General features: G+C 41.7%; 1 protein-coding gene across 2 annotated transcripts in view; it reads right to left on the bottom strand.

Annotated features, from left to right (window-relative positions):
• Positions 1–8,156: 8,156 nt before the first annotated feature.
• LOC110361284 (basic salivary proline-rich protein 2-like) overlaps positions 8,157–16,640 on the bottom strand; it is an 83,743-nt gene continuing 75,259 nt past the window's right edge. For both annotated transcript variants that reach the window (XR_010472757.1, XR_010472758.1), the window contains exon 6: positions 8,157–9,655. The gene's annotated coding sequence lies outside the window, so the exon portion shown is untranslated. The remainder of the gene's footprint in view (positions 9,656–16,640) is intronic.

Raw genomic sequence — 16,640 nt, 5'->3', positions numbered from 1 at the left:
AATATCAATGAAAGAAATTGGTAGAATTCAAAGACCAAAATAATTTAGGTTTGGAAATGTCTATAGACAAAACGCTAATGGTTCCAGTTGAAAATATAATGATCCCAGGCTGAAAAGTCCTGGAATACAATCCTCTTCTCACATGGACAGAAATCAAGAATAATTCTGCTAGAAATCCATGAAGTTACACTGGTGGAAGCCTTCACATGGGTAATAAAAATACCCAGAATTACAAGCATTTTATAAAGCCAAGTGCTCTGGAAAGCTTTACGCTTTCAAGCTTCAGGGCATAAAGCAAACTAGGAATTAGGAGGAAAACTTCATGGCTCATCCCCTCTGCTGTGGTGGTGGAGGCCAAGCGGTCACAGCCTCGCTGAGGCCGTGGGGAGCGTGGCTGACGGCTGCTCAGGCTGAATGCAGGAACATCTACATACTCCTTTGTTTAGCAAAAGCTGGGATTGTGGCCCACGTTGCACACAAGTTAGTGCATACAGCTTGGGAACGGCAGGGTCCAGGCTGTCTGCTGGGCTATTCAGGAGGCTGAGATGCCCCGGAAGGAGGCAGCGCCTGCGCTGCAGAGGGAAGTGCTGCCCATCAGAAGTAGCCAGGCAAACTCTGGCAACGCGCACCCAAGGAAAGGAGAGACAAATAGTCTGCCCAGAATGCAGAAGTCTTGGACCTGCAAGCAAAGAAATTCACTTGACACCTCCCCAGGGTTCAGGAAACGAGGATTTTCATATATGAATTGTGAGAGACATGAGGCATCACCGAAGAAACACACCGTTCCGCTATCAGCTGTGCCTTTTACTGAAGATAACTCAAAACAACTCCTGTTTGTCTTTTTCTGTTTGGTTGGTTGGGTTTTTTTAAACAAGGTCCTTTGAAAATGCCATAGCCTTCAGGCCACAGGCTAATATTTAACCAACCGCTTAATTTTTCCTAGCAAGCTGGCACTGACCATTGTCAGAAGGGGTTGCTTTGTAGAATGAGAAAAATGGACATCATCCTGCAAAGTTGGTTCTGCAGAGGAGCTGAGGATGGCTTGAGCTCTGGGACAAGCAGACAGCTCTCTGCATCACCAGAGAGCCAATGGCAGCAAAATTGCCAGCTGACTTCTGCCAAAAAAAACAGAAATTGAGGACAAGTGCTGCTGCCATCACGTCCAAGGGTGAGGGGTCAGGTGCATAAGGAAATTTCTGCCTGGTTTCCAGCATCCACTTTAAAGATGGTCCCCATGTCTGGAGCAGCAGAATTGCAACAATGGGAAGCTGTGGTCTAGTTATGATCAGGGACACTTTGAACGCTAAAAAGTTCAGAGCTGGGCTTCCAAATTCAATATGTTAATTTGTCAGTTTAATCTAGTCAGTTTAACCTCTGAATGTAACCACAGCTTGTGTTTGTAGAAGCTGGTTATGGAGAGAGATGAGAGCTTTTTGTATGCCTCATCTGCAGGCACTTATTCAGGGTACCATGCTGGGATTTACTCATAGAACTTATATTTTTAAAAGCTGAGACGACTGTCTGATCATGTGTAATATGCTAATGGTCTAAGAATTAGACCACAAAGTAAAATACAAGACTTACGGAACTTAATGCCCCAACTTTGAATTTGAGATTTTTTTAGAGAGATTTTAAAAATAATAACCCAATAGCAAAAGGACAAAAATTGTTTTTTCCAGGTGGCCTTCCAAAAAAAGAATGAAGAATACATTGAACCAGGAATTTTCTAGATAACTTCAAAAACAAGCTGAGAAAATCAGGTTGATTTTGCCTCAACTATTTGCATTTAGTTGGGGGCAAACCACATCAAAGCCATATTCAGTCACCACCTGAGTAAGAGAATGCAAAGGAAGGGGCCAGTCAAAAAGCTTCCCATAGAGTGACCTGCATTGTTCATTCCTGGCTCATTCCCTGCCACCACCTCAGCAGTCAATCTCCCAAACTATCTCCATCCCACATTCTTCTCTAGCCTCCACAGTGACTTCTGTAAAGTCAAGCGCAACAGAACTGCAACAAAGCCAAACTTCAGGTCATTGAACTCTCCCACAAAATATGGCCAGCTTTTTCCACATGATTCTACTGAAACTTTCCAAGTCTCAGTCTAGGGCCCCAGCCATCAGATCATTTCTTCTACTCGGAGTAAGAAATAGCATCAATTTCAGGAATTATTGAGAAAGCTGGAAAATTTGCAATGAATGAAATAACTTGCAATCAGGAAAAAGGAAAAAACAACAACAACAACAACTTCAGAAATCAGCTGAATGGAGCCAAAATTCAAGGTGAATATATTTACCAAAAAAAGGGAAGGCCTGATCTAATCTCTCACCCAAAACCCAACCACAGTGTCTGGACTCAGCAGGGTCAGGTTATTTTCCCATAGTATCAACACCACAGCTAGCAACAAGAAGAAACGCAACTGTCAAAAGCAGCCACTAATTTTCATTGTTTCCAATACAGCTTTCTGATCAAAGTGACAGTTACACTTCAGTAAAGTCTTTTGATCTTTTTGATGCTCAGCTGAATGGAATCATCACATCTTCAGAGCTGTGCACAGTGAGAACATAAATTCTGACTGCTCGTTTCTGGAGAGATTGCTTGCTATTTTTATTCTGGTTATTTTCTACTTTAAGAAAAAAAGCTGAATTCTCTCTGTCAAAGCCAACAGAAAGGTTGTTTAAAGGTATGGCAAGATAGATATTCATTTAATGGAATACATACAATAGTCTTTACAATAATTTAATGAGTTCCAGAATTGGACTTGATACTATACAGCAAAGTCAACCATGCTGGTAGAAACGTTACGCCATAAGTCCAGAACTGTTTCAGAGGTATATTTCAAGAAATAAAATTATCTGACCGAAAACGTAAGGGGAGGGAAAATATGAGGTGCGCAGGGAGCAAATGGAGATAGTGTTAGAGAATGAAGGCAACACAAATCAGCTAATGGTTTAGCAAAAAACACAATTAGTCTTGCAGGTTTGCATGCTGAAGACTCCAAGCCAACAAATCTTTGGTGGCTGCCCATTGTCAGCTGGCTGAACATTGTCCTTCTTGTCCCAGCTGTTACATCAAGCTGAAGATGCAGTTAATGGATGTCAGACTAAACCAAGCCACTGCTATGATTGCCACAGATGCATTTACAGAACTGCACATGGGAAATTAATCAGATCAAAGAGGTGAGAGTAAAAATTTATTTCACCCCTCTATCTATATGGAGAGAAAGTCTATGTTAAAAAAAAAAAAAATGAAAAAAAGTTTCTTTTGTCTGTTCAAAAATTTGCACCAGCAAGCTTGAGCAGTCAACTGGAGACCAAACCACCGCTGATATATCAGTCAACACAACATTTAAAAAGAGTCCACAAAGGAGAAAAGTAATTTTGACTCCTGGCTTATAGAAATTCCTGGCAAAGGAAGAAACTATGCTTGACTCCCAAGTAACCAAACATCCATCCACTGCATATGGAAATTATTCTGCCACCATTTTACTGCTCCAGCAGAGGTGGTGTATGGCCCTTTCGAAGCCTTGGCTCTTTTAGAAGGCTATTATTTTAAACATTTTAGTACTGGGAACTGCATGGAGCTGGCAATTAGGGAATTAGAGTGCAGTGTGGGGAATGTCACTTTGAAATCATTTAGCTCAGTTCATTTCCTTTTCAAACACAATAGAAAGCAGATGGAGCAGGGAGGGCCAACATGCCACAGAAGAACTCCCCAGGCCTTGGCCAGCTCTCTCCTCCCCAGGACTTACAGAGGGGTCACCAAACCCTTGTGGAGTTGTTATCCTTTAGGAGAACCACGTGCTAGAATTGAGCCAGGGTCCTGGTCTTTGAAGCAGGTTGCCTCACTTCTAGGTTTGTGTTGCATATTGAATGTTAAACGTAAATTGCCAACAAGGTCACCAGAGACACAAAGTTCAGACCAGAGGAGCAGTGCAGGGAAGGCCAGAGAGAGGTCGGCGGAGCACAGCAGGAATATTAAGTGCTTTGGGAAAGAGAATTTTTGATAGAGAGAAAGAGGTCTCCGAAGAGCTGTCCAATATGAAGGAAAGGCTGTTACCAAAAGAAAGCTTTGCCATATGCGGCAAGAGTTGGACAAGAAAGTGCAAGCTTGACTTGCAGCAAAGACATGTTGAGGTCAGGAGGAAAAAAATAAATTAAGTGCAAGGGGAGTGAAGCATTGCAGCCTCTATAGCTGATGCCTCATCACTGGAGGTGTTGAAGAAGAGTTACAGGAATTTCTCTGAGGGACCATCTAGCTAAGTGTGATCTTGCCTCAGAGCTAGGGGATAACTTCCAGGGATGCTCTCCAGCACAACATCTCTTGGATAATTTAACAGAGGCTGTTACAGCTTGTGCTTTGTGTTTCTTATACAGAGAATGAGGGATTCCCCAAAGGAAAGTAATATATAATATGAGAAACAGATCCAGTTGCTGGAGTTGCAGTAGGGTCTAACAGACACAGTCGGACTTAGAAAGTCCATATCCATTCCCTGTTAACATAACAGGAAAGTTATTCTTCTCCCTCTGCATTGTCACAAATATCTGGGACAAGTAAAGCAGAGCACCCATGCCTCACCAGCCAGGGTTACTTACACCAAAGAACAACTGGAGTGAATCCCAGCCCCATGCCTACCCATGGGCCTCTGAAGCTACCCATGCATAGCTCCAGTTTGACCCACACACCATGCTCAACCCTTGTTTGACCCACAGCACTAGCAAGCGCATTAAAAGCAGGCCATGCTTTAAACTTCCTGGTGGCCATTGTCCAAAATGCAGGTAGCAGCATGATCACCACTGCTTCCACTTATTTCACCACTATTGAACAAGTTCCTTGTGCTCATCCCTACAGCCCTTGCTGCTGTTTCACAGTTTTAAATAGATCTGCCCGCTTCTTCAAAATAAAGTAAATTTGCTTGAGGCATTATGTCAGATGGGCAGACCTGTTCCACAAGGACCTCCAAGGCATAGACAAAACTGATGTCAAAGGTAAGGGCAGCTATCCCAGGCTGATGGCACCGACATGGGATGCAGCATCATCTGCTCTCTATGTCAGTTTCTTCATGCTCAGAAGAGCTGTTGGATCTAGAAATTATTTACCCCAGAAGACTATTTTGTGCTGTGCATCTAAGATGATGCTCAATGGAGGCAACAATACTGGAAGCATCAAACTGGCTTCAAGGCTCCCTGCATCAGCAGTTCCCCTCCTAGAAATCCAAAGTGAGATAGATAAACTTTTTGTCACCACCTTAGAGAGTTCTACTGCTTCCAGTTCTCAGCAGTTGCTGACGAGTTCAAGGCTTGGTATTACCAACATGGCGTGATTGTGATAGAGGTCTGTGAGATTAGCCAGTTTGTCTTCTCTTGAAATATCTGCACTGAAATTACCAAAAGGCTAGTAGAGGTACTTGCCCAATGTGCACTCTCCAGATATCCAGACAAATTCGTGGAACTCCTTAACATCCTCCACAAATACCCCAACTGAAGAGATTGCCACTCATCCCTTTTCTGAGCCCTAAGCAGAAGGCTCAGAGAGAACCACAAGCTACATCAGACAGCTTCAAAAGAGCAGTTATCTGAAAGCGCTCTGTGCCTCGGGAGCTGAGGTTCTCTTCCTGCCTCAGATATTGGCAAGCAAACACTTTTCGGCACCTGGGCAAACTCTGCTGACCACCTATGGTGATTCAGGCACCGTATCAAGACAAGCATGGGCCTGACTGCCTGCAAGCTCTCAGCAGAGAGTGTGTTCAGCAAGTTTACCTCAGGATGACAAACCTGGGGAGACAGGCTGGACAGGTCATCTGTGCCTCTTGCATAACCTGTGCCAAGTCACCAATAAGCCAGCAAATAAACCCCTGCTGGCAGTGTCTGTCTTCCCCACCTCTCTCCACATGCCCCTCACAGGCAACGTCCCCTTAGAGCACCACCCCCAGTCACACGGGGTGTACAGAGGTTTCTTTTCACTTCTGTTCCAGCCACCAGGAGCTTCAGCCGCTCTCCAGATTTGGGAGGTAGCCCCAAGGCTACCAAGTATACTCATATGTCTCCAGTTCTCTAATACCACAACTATTAGTCCCTCACTTTCTCCTTTCCTACCTACATATCTGCTTCTTTGAAGTGTTTCCCCACATCTTCCCCCTCTTTTTTTAACCATCGGTATAAAGACACCTGCCCACCCACCACCCTGCAGAGAGGTCTGACTTGTATACAGCAACCCCTGGACATCCCAAGAGCACAGTACTATTGCACACCACCTACACTACCAAAATGCAGTATCTGGCATACAAAAGGCTAAGTGGTAGTAAGCACGAAAAAAAACGTGAAAGCAGACTTGCTTACCAGCTCCTCCATAGCTGTGTCCTGATGAAGTCTGCAGGGTCAGTGTGCACAGCTGGTGCCCCAGGTGCTGCTTCCCTGCAGCTGAGGCAGGAGCTGGAGAAGTGTTCCTGCCTGGAGCACTCAGGATGCTGTGGGCAATGTGGGGGGATGCAGGGGGTAACCAAAGAGCTGTCAGTCCTTCTGCTAGGCACTTGCTTTCTGCTTTCAGACCAGCATCTTCTTTCTCACCTGGGAGTAAAAGGTCTCCACTCAGTTGTCTCCTAAGGCAGGAAAATATTTGAACTGAAGTCTTTTTTCAAACATATGAATATGTATTAGGAGGCATAGACAATTATTACATGGTTATTACACTGAGTTATTTAAACATGAACAGAGTGTTTGGCAAATTAACATATAGAACAATACTGCTCCAATAGCTCAAATGATAATGGGACCTAATAGGATTCCCTTATCCCTAATTCCAGTGAATCCAAGTTTAGCTTTTTTTTAAAGTTGTAAATGTGCAGGAGGTGGCTTCCAAGACAATAAAAAGCATTTCTGTGCTCTGAAAAGCAAGCCTTGAGGATGTGACAACACATGAAAAATTCCTTTAGCTGTGCCTCTTCTCAGCATGGTTTGGATGAGCTGAGGCTGCCCCAGCGGCAGCTGTTTTTTGTGCACCCACCTAAACCAGGAATATATATTTGTCATATCTTGCTTCATTTCTATATGCATTCTGCTCCTGTGGCTTTCTTGGCAGCTGCCTCTCATCTGGTCCTGCACCCCACCGAATCCACACACACAGAGCCAGTTCCTGGGCTGGTGAACTTGCAGAGAACAGGCAGCGCTGTCAGGATGCACAAGGAGACACGTCCCTGCCCCAGGCAGCTCATGGGCTTGATCTCAGCAGGCTGCAACAGCGTTTGAGGCAGGCATGCAAGGAGGACAGAGAGAAATGGGCAAGTGAAAAGTAAGTAAGAAGAAAGTAAAAAGGCTCAGGCAGCTGTGACACAGCTGAGCTATGTCTCCTGAAAATTCCTCAGAAAATTAGAAAAAAAGCAAGTTTCACAATGCCGAATGAACACATGTGCTCAAGTGTGTGTGAAGGGCATGTGTATGCACATGTACCTGTGGGGAGGGTTTGGACGTGTGAGTACACTTGTGCGAGAAGCAATAACCTCCCGGTTCCGTTTTAATGCCATATCACAAGTAAAGTAGGTGATGAAATATATAGGTCTGTGTGTGGGAACTGGCATAATAGAATGAATCTGCAAAGGCACAGTGCAATTCTTCATGTTTAAAGTAGCTATTCAATTAGACAGAGATAGATGCAAGCTTAGAAATAGAGCAGACAAAAGCACTGAACAGTTTTCAGCAAAAACAACACCCATGTAAAATGCCAACATCCTGGACTAAATGCTTTGTTAGAATCTATTGAATCCCTAACAGCTGCGGCAAAATGCCTCACTTGCAAGTGTTACTGGTGGATAAGCAAAATTATCTTGCTATTGTTGCTATTTATGGCAGCACCCATAACATACTAGCTGTTTTCAAAACAGATCATTTTTCAGCAATCCTGCTACAGCTGTTATGTGAATGTAGATGTAGAATTATTTTCTTCTGTAGTACAAGTTCCTCACTGTAGGCTTCAAGGTTCAAAAAGCACCATGGTGGGTAGAACTGCAGCTAAACAACCCAAGGACTATAACTGCATAAGGGACAGAAGAGCAATCCCCTTATGGTGAGCACCATTTATCCTCAACACAATGAGATTTTTAATGTTGGAAAGTATGTTTAACTTTAAATTCACATGTGAATTAATAAGAAAACACCGAGGTACTCTATCTTTGCACTAATGAGTTTATTTTATTACTGCTACAGTTTTTGTGGACAATAAAATCATCAAATACTTCTGGGAATAAAAAGTAATAAGTGAAAGCTTAGAGACTTAAAGAATAGTATTTCAGGAATTTTGCCTCAAATAACCAGGTCTTTTATTTTTGTTGGTGCACCTAGCGTACGCACAAGAAAAAACAGTAGTGTTCTGTCAAATAAAAAGAAACATCTTTCTCATTAGGACTGTGTTTATCACGCTTTCAAATGTTCTACAAATCAATGCCCCTATTTGTCATTGTAATTCAATATAATAAAAGCTGTCAAAACTGTTCACTTTACTTGCTAGAGACAAATTTGCTGAAGTTTTGCAGCACGAGCCAAATAACACAGTACCAGATCCTCCAGCTTCTATTTCACTTTGCTCTAGGCAGTATTCCTACTGGTTTCTGTGCAGTTTTTGCCCGAGTAAGGGCTGAAAGTTTTGGTTTTGAACATGAGATTTTTTAGAAGTAAACGGTCACAGAATCCCATTTACAAAGCACATCGGGTGACTGGAATGGTACTGCTTGCGAATTTTATCTCTGAAATGCCAAGCTTATTTCCTACAGACTATTGCAAAATACAGACTAACTACATCCTTGATGAAATTCCCTCAAGGTCCATGAGGTCACAGCCAGGATTAAATACTGCCCGACCTTTTGCATACAGAGCTCAGAAGCATTGTATTTTGACGCCTACTACGCCTTCAGAGATTGTTAGTCTGTTCCACTAAAAACAAAGATTATAGATCTCGTCTCTCATGGGAAGAGCATTGATGAAGCAACATTCTGTTATTACCTTGTCCAGAGACTCTCCAGGACCACACTGTGTCCTTCTGGCAATAGACAAAATAGATAAAGCTATCGCTTCAAGGCAGCCTTGAGTAATGGCTACATTTTCCATCATTTAAAATGCTTTTATGCATTAAATAAAGAAAACATGTTGGGAGGTTTATGTTGGGAATAGGTAAAGTGGCAGGTCATGTGAAAGGCAGCTGGGACAGTGGTTAGGGCAAAGGATTAGAGTCAGCTGCTCCTTTTAGTCTTCTCCATTCTATTGACTCCTCCTGAGGCTGGAGACATCTTTTATGGTAAAGCCTATAAACCAAAGTCCATCATCTAACTCTTCTGCAACCGCCTTTCCACATCTGTGATGATTGTAGTAGTTTATCATGTCAAAACACTTTTACAGGGTCAGATAAAAGCTGCTAAGCATTAGCAGCTGTACTGACCAGTCAATGTATTTTTACCGCTTTTTGAACACGTGCCCAAAGATCATTTGATGAGGATGTGTTCTACATCTGTAAATAAATGCATGTCTGTGTAGACACTGGGACCTGGTAAGATCAGAGAACATGAAAAACAAGATAAAATCTACTGATGTCTGTAGATCCTCTGACTGTGGCCTTTACGGCAGCTGACAATTATTTCTAACTTGGCACCCAGAAGTCAGCCATGGCTTCCAACCTGAAAAAAAAAAAAAGCAGAGGGTTAGGCTAGCACACACTAGCCTCCTTCAGGCATTCAGAGTATTGTGCGTGTGATAAAGGGTTGGATAAAACAGTGGCGAAAGTCTGCTATCTTCCAAGGCTCATGAAAATAAACCACAAGGGCAATTCAACAAAGTCCTCTTTGTTCCTGAACAGAACCAATAAAATGACAGGAATCTGGTGGAAGAGAGAAGGCAAGAAAGAGGTCTGCTGCAGGGAGCAAGTACAGACAGAGTCGCTCTTTGCTGGCCTCTCTGACAGAGCAAGTGCATGATTATCACATGAGCCTCACAAAGACTGGAATTAAAGGGGCTGACTCGGCTGTCACATCGCTTAAGCTGCACTGAGGTCAAAGGAGTTCGGACTAACTGAGGTCAGCCACACATGGCCCGAGAATAGGGGTCTCTTTTACTAAGCAACAATTGCTCGGGTTGATAAAAATAGATACGTGGAGCCCAGGATGGCTCATAAAGCTGTCCCTTTATGCCAGACTCCCATGAAGTGTAGTACATAATCAATAGTGCTCCAAAAAGAGCAGAAACACAATGAAGGCAGTTAGATGGTCACTAGAAACAAGTGTAAAAGTCAAATCACATGGGAGAAGTTGCCATCTATGCTACCTCCTAAAAGACCAAGGGAAAAAATAATAAGTCTGAAATATTGGCACACAAGTATGATAAAATCCAAATGCAAGTAGGTGTCAATGACCTGACTGTAGGGGAGCCTGCTGTTTGCAGGTCTCTGCATCCCTTCTGTATATTATTTCATTAATCATGTCCCAAAAAGAGACTTCTCCTTGCAGATTTCCAGTGATGCCAGGGCTACTGAAGAATGTCCCTGTGCTAAAAATAGTACCTATTCTCTCCCGTGCCCTCTGTCCCCTTTCAGCTTCCACTTCACATGATTCAGCTCTAAGAGAGGAGCACTGACCTCGTCTCACCAGGAAAATCAAATATCTCCACAACTTTGACTAACCTTTTGGTGAGGGTGGGAAAAGAAGAAATGTGCACATCAACTGTGTAGTCATGTGCTGGATGTGTCCGCATACATCATGAGACTCTTGTGTTTGAAAGCAAAGCCAGTGTTCATCTCCTTCACTACGCAAGCAAAGAAAATCACCTTTGGTTGTTGTCAGGTTGGGGTCTTTTTGAGGGGAGGACTTCAATAGCATTTGTACTGGGTCCATATTAAAACCAATTAATTTTGCCATAGAACTACGTCATGTTTATTATCATCGTCACTTCTGCATAGAAGCAAACTCAGGATACTAGTGGGCTTGTTGTTCCACAGAATGGATTAATTAATTGTCTCTGCCCAATAAAATCATACCTTTGTAACCTGATCTGTGAATATTTTCTATATTGACATTATTTGTGGCAACAATGCCAAGTTTTTAAAATAGTTTCTACCAATGAAGTCTGTGGCCCCTTCATTCCTCGGGTCACAACATTGGGGCTTCCTGGTAAACAAATTAGATTTACTATGACAGAGTGAATAGAACCAGGTTTTCAAGCATCACCCTATCACACCTCTCTGTGAACATGGAACTCACTAAAACAAATCCTGAAAGCAAGCCAAAGAGGGAAAATTGCAAGATGCCCGGGGGATCTTCACAGATGTGTTCAAGCTGATAGTGCAGGATGAATCTGAGAAAACAAGTCCTTGGGTAAAAGCTCAGTTCTCCTTTACAACCTGTTAATGACGATGTGTTTACCTGCCCTTGAGGAAAGAGCCTTTATTGCACTTTGCAAACCCAGAGGGATTCCCACTGTCCTCAGGGAGGTCTGGGTCAAAAGTTAAACTGGAATCTCCAAATGCACTATCTGTGCTGCATCATTTGACAGACTTTAGACTGGAATTGATGTTCGGTGTCCAGTGCACTGGAACAGCCTTTTTTATTCATTTCTGTTCTTTTAAACAAATTCTTTTACAGCTTTTCTACTCTGTTGCAAAGCTTGGTGTCAGTGCTGTGTCCCTTAGTTCAGAGTCACCTTACAGAAGGACATTAAATGCCTGTTGTTACTGTGTGTGTGTGTGTATATGTTCAGGCTGGGGGAAGGACAAGTGTCTCCACTAGGTTCTGGAGGAAGCAACACAGAGTGAACTGCCAAAGCCAGCACCTTCGGTGCTAGTGAAGGGAATGGGTAAATCCTCAAACCATGGAATCTGGGCTTTCTGACACATTTGGCATCCTGGTTGGCAGAAAGATAAGGAGCAGGCACTCCAATCATGTACAGCCTGGAGAAGGTGAGTGGCTTGTGCTTAGGGACCTGGAAGCTTTCACTCCTGACCTCCTGGTCACTGAGAAGGCTGCCGTCCACCAAACAGTAAGACTCCCTCTTGAGCGTTCTCCATGGAAAATGTTCCAGTTTTCTCTATAAGGAAGTTTACTCTTGTATCTCCAAAGCGACGGGGAGTAATGTGGATTTCTCTTTCTGTGTGTTGTCACCAGCTCCTCATCTCAGCATGTGTTGCTGGTAACTTACCCATCCATTGCCTTGGCCTTTCACACCATGTTAAAGAAAATAATCAACAGAGTACTTAAACCAGGCTTGGCTTGACTAGAGTTTTCAATCGAGTTCAGTAGTAAAAGGAAACCCTAGTAGATTTACTTCCCCACAGCTAGCCTTCCTCAACGCCTAGTGTTAAGATAAATAATATTATTCAGTATGTAGGATTAAATAAGCGATGCCATCACAGCAGGATGAGTTTGTCAAACACTGCTTACACTAGGCAGCAAACTTTTGTTCACATAGAATGAAGGATTTAGAAAGTAGATAACCAGGCCAGTCTTGGGGATATATCACTTGGGGCCATGATTCATGATCTATTTAGCTTCACTTAGTGCAAAGTATATCACTTACTCTAACAGCCCTTAACAGGGACTTCGACATAGCTATTTTTATCTTCTGAATGATATCTAATCAAAATCAGTTCTACAACTTCATTTTCAGTCATCTCTGTTCACTGTTCTTTTATTCCAAGTATTCCTTGGCATGGTTTAAGAACTACTGAAATATTTAATAGCTGTTTAAAAGTAAGAGCTGTAACTACTTAGACTAGACATAAATAGAAGACTAAACAGGTCATTACCTTTACAAGAAAAGTGTTTATGGAGAAGGATTTAAGAGAAACAAGATTATAGATCCAACTGCTGCATTATTCTCTGTGTTTTAAAGGAGAAAGCAGAGTGGATTTGCAAAGTTAAGTGCAGGATAAGATTATTCTGAGTCTAATAAAAAGATGAAGGTACTGTTAGAGAGAATTTCCAGGTTGCTCAGCCTTTGGAAAAGTCAAGCCGCTTCTGGGGCTGCTTAGATGAGTATTCTTTATCCTAATATCCCAAGTATGACTGACATTTTAATTGTGATGGTCACTAAACTATGGTAGTTGTGAACATGGAAGAATGTATTTTTCATTCAGACGGAGAAAGAGTGGAATGTATAAGATGGAGTGTCTCTGTTCCCTTGAGATCTATCCAAGATCTTTAGAAATCAATGGAAAATCTTTCCATTGAGTTCATTGTGCTCTGGATCACATCCTTACAGAGTTCACTTTGTTGTCAAGTCAGTCCTTCTCCCTTCGTCTGTTGCTCAATTTGCTTTCTGTTGTTAGGATCTTTTTCCCAAATATTAGTAAATCTGTATAATCTTTGGCCTCTAGCTGAGCCTTTCTTCTATGGCCCACTGTTGCACTGTATGCGTGACTGCATGGTTGAGGGTTGCTCTGGAAATTACTCATAAAAATGAATTGCCTGGTAATACCACAATTGTCAATATGTGTAGGTTGCAGCATCCCCCCTGTGGGCCATTGTAGCAGATCATAAAACCTCATTTCCAGGAAAGTTTCAAAACTTTTATTTTCTAAGCAACATTAATTATCAGAGTCCAGATGACCTGTCCCATTTCTCCATCCACTTCCTCTCTTTTTTCCCTCATCAGACATGCTAGTTTGAGGGGAATTGGCAACAGATCACATGTCAGACTCCTGGTTTTATGCCTCAGTTTCATATCAATGTCATCTGAAGTCTTTAAAAACAGCAAGACTCATAAGCCTAATGCCCAAACCAATCTTTGTATGTGACCATTTCCCCATTGTTAAGCTTTTGTAACAACAGCTGATTTACAAGTCTGACACTTATGCAGACATATGCTTTGGCATTCTACAGGCTTCCTGAGACTCATGCCCTCCAGTGCTGCTTGTTGACCTCTCCTTCAAACACAGGACTTTGAGGGATCATCCCAATGGCCAAACCACTCTGGATCTACATGGTTGTGAAAACTCTAGTCATGCCCCCATCAGAGTTTACAGTGATGCATTTTTTCACTGACAAATTATATTCTGTGAGACCAGAACTTTTTGCAGGTACTTACCGGTTCTTATGAAGCTCTTACCTGGGAAAGGTTCTCATGCCTAGGATGAGACTTGAAATACATCAAAGAGCAAGAAAACTGTCACCCCTCCCAGATAATCATCCTATGATTAAGGCACTGACTGGTGGCACGGGAGTCCAGATTTCAAGTTTCTGTTCTGCAAGATGTCTGAATGTCAGAACCCTGCATCCCAGGCAAGCTTTCTGGATACCAAGCTACCAGTTATTCTAAAAAACAGCTTCCTCAGTCTCTCCTGTTGGACCTGTTTCACTTTGTATAGATAATTAAACATTAATTGGAACAAGCACTTGAACTTAGACTGCCCATTGGACTATTGCATTGGTCTTTCTCCAGGCTGGTGAATAGGTAACTATTTGTACAAACTTGGTAAGTTGGAGAGCAACAGAGGTAGCCGTGATGGTCCCAAAAACTCAAGGAAAAAAAAAAAAAAAAAAAAAAGACTTGTGGTAAAGTCATTTAGTAGCCTACAAAACACCTATTTTTCAGTCCTCGACCTGAATGAGGCAGAGCAAGGACTACTAGTTGTTCTAGGGGGGCTTTGTCAAATCATCTGCAAAGGTCATGCTTCCATCAAATTTTGAAAGAGATAATATTTGGAAGCCAGACTTTTTTTTTCTGAAGTGAAAACATTAATTCCTGTGGCTACACGGTCCTCTAACAAATCTTTTGCATTAGGATGAAGGTGTCAAGCATGTTTAGCATCGGGATAGCTTGACTCTTAAAGTTTCTGAAACCTCTGCCTCAGACACAAAGAAGGTCCTCACTGTTCCAGTTCTGAGTGCAGTGATTTCTTCCTCTGACACTCCTCCCAGCTTTGCTGGCATATTTCAAATTAAGACATAAGTCTATTACTTACATACTATCTTCATGTGACAAATATGACAGTCATATTTAGTCATACAGAAAGATAAATGAAGAAAACCAGAAAAAAATCAATGATTAGTGTAAGATTACCATAAAAGACCAAATAAAAGGTAAGACAAGAACTGGAGAGTTTGAGTCCTAATCCTCTTACCTACACGCTAAATAATGTTCTGTAGTAACTTTACAGTTTATGTTTGGTGGTCAAAAATGTTTGTTTTCAAACAGCTCTTTGATAAGGCACCTTGATTAAGCTCTTTGATTAGGAGCCAAAATCCATGTTTTAGACATATTCATCTCTCTATAAGCATTTGATATCAACAAGTTGGTATTCCTGCAGACCATGCAAAGTTCTGCTCTTTCTTTAATGTCGCATAATACTTCATTTTCATAAGCACTCACATAAATTCAGTTAAGAGTTAACCAACTAAAATATACAAATATGCAGGAGGTTTTATGAAGAACTACAGCTTCAAAAGGAGTTGGTTTAGGAGTCATGACCTTATTTTTTGCAATAACTTATGCATCATGAACTTACGTAATTGGCAGCAGATAACATATCACACTCTCAGTTTTATGTCCTTGGTTTGACAACAGTGTCAATTGAAGTATTTGCTAACTGCAGAACTGATGGAGCCTCATAGCTGAATATGTTTTCATTCCAAAATTGATGTTTGTACCATTGTTTGTACTGATAATTTTGGACATCAAAAAATCTTTCTGAATACCATTTATCCTAGCAAAATGGAAATATCTGAGAGAGAAAAAATACATATCTCTCTAATTAAAATGTCATCAGAAAGCAGAAAAGCACACACATGAGATGGCCTTGGAGTTCTAAAGCTTTGTTATCTTTTGAGCAGGAGGCAATGTCAAGATAAATTGTTGGGAAATGAGTGACCTGGATTTTAAAACACTTTAGAAGGGTAGGTTTGAATTTACTTCTTCCCTTTCCCAGAGACTGCATTATCAGCAGCCAAGAGACGAGGCTAGACTGGTCCTCTGTGTTGAAACCAGACACCTGTACCCTCCACTAAAAAGGTCATTCATCTTGGGACAGTGGAACCTTCATAAGCTACAGCAGAAAACTAATAAAGTAACAAATCATTATACAAAAGCAGGGGTTTAAAAAGAACCTTAGTGAGTAAAGGTCCTTAACATTCATTTAAATTCAATGGCAATGAAGCCTAAATTTACCAAGCATCTTTTTGAGTGATCTGAGGCTTAGGAGCAAGACTTGTTTGGTTTTTGGCTCTGAAATGTGTATTTTGTGAGGAGCAGTTCTGCTTCAAGACACTTAATAATTCACAATAATGTACAATACAGAGGAAGAGAATGGCTGCAATTGTATTAATTTGAAGTTTTCTGGTTGACAAAATTACAAATGAATGACAGGAAATAATCATATGACATCAGTTCAATAGACCATTTGCTATTATGTCGCATCTGAACCTGAGAAGAGAACCAGTTATGTATTTCGAAATCTGGCTAACAGTACATTATCACCGGCAACATAGATTACTTGGTAGACAGCAGGTTTGATTCAACTTTATTAAAAACTTTCAGTATCTGGGAGAGTAAAGTGCCATCAGTAGAGCTCCGTGATGTAGTTAAACTAGGAGAAGCTATAAATAGGAGCCAAGGAAGAGGGAAAAAACCTCAGTGAATAGCAGGAGAAAAGACAGAAAATTAAAACTGGAAAAACTG

This window comes from Columba livia, chromosome 5 (genome assembly GCF_036013475.1).
Source record: "Columba livia isolate bColLiv1 breed racing homer chromosome 5, bColLiv1.pat.W.v2, whole genome shotgun sequence".
In the NCBI taxonomy this organism is placed as follows: domain Eukaryota; kingdom Metazoa; phylum Chordata; class Aves; order Columbiformes; family Columbidae; genus Columba; species Columba livia.
The sequence above is the reverse complement of the archived record's forward strand: the minus strand, read 5'-3'. Positions and strand labels throughout refer to the sequence as shown.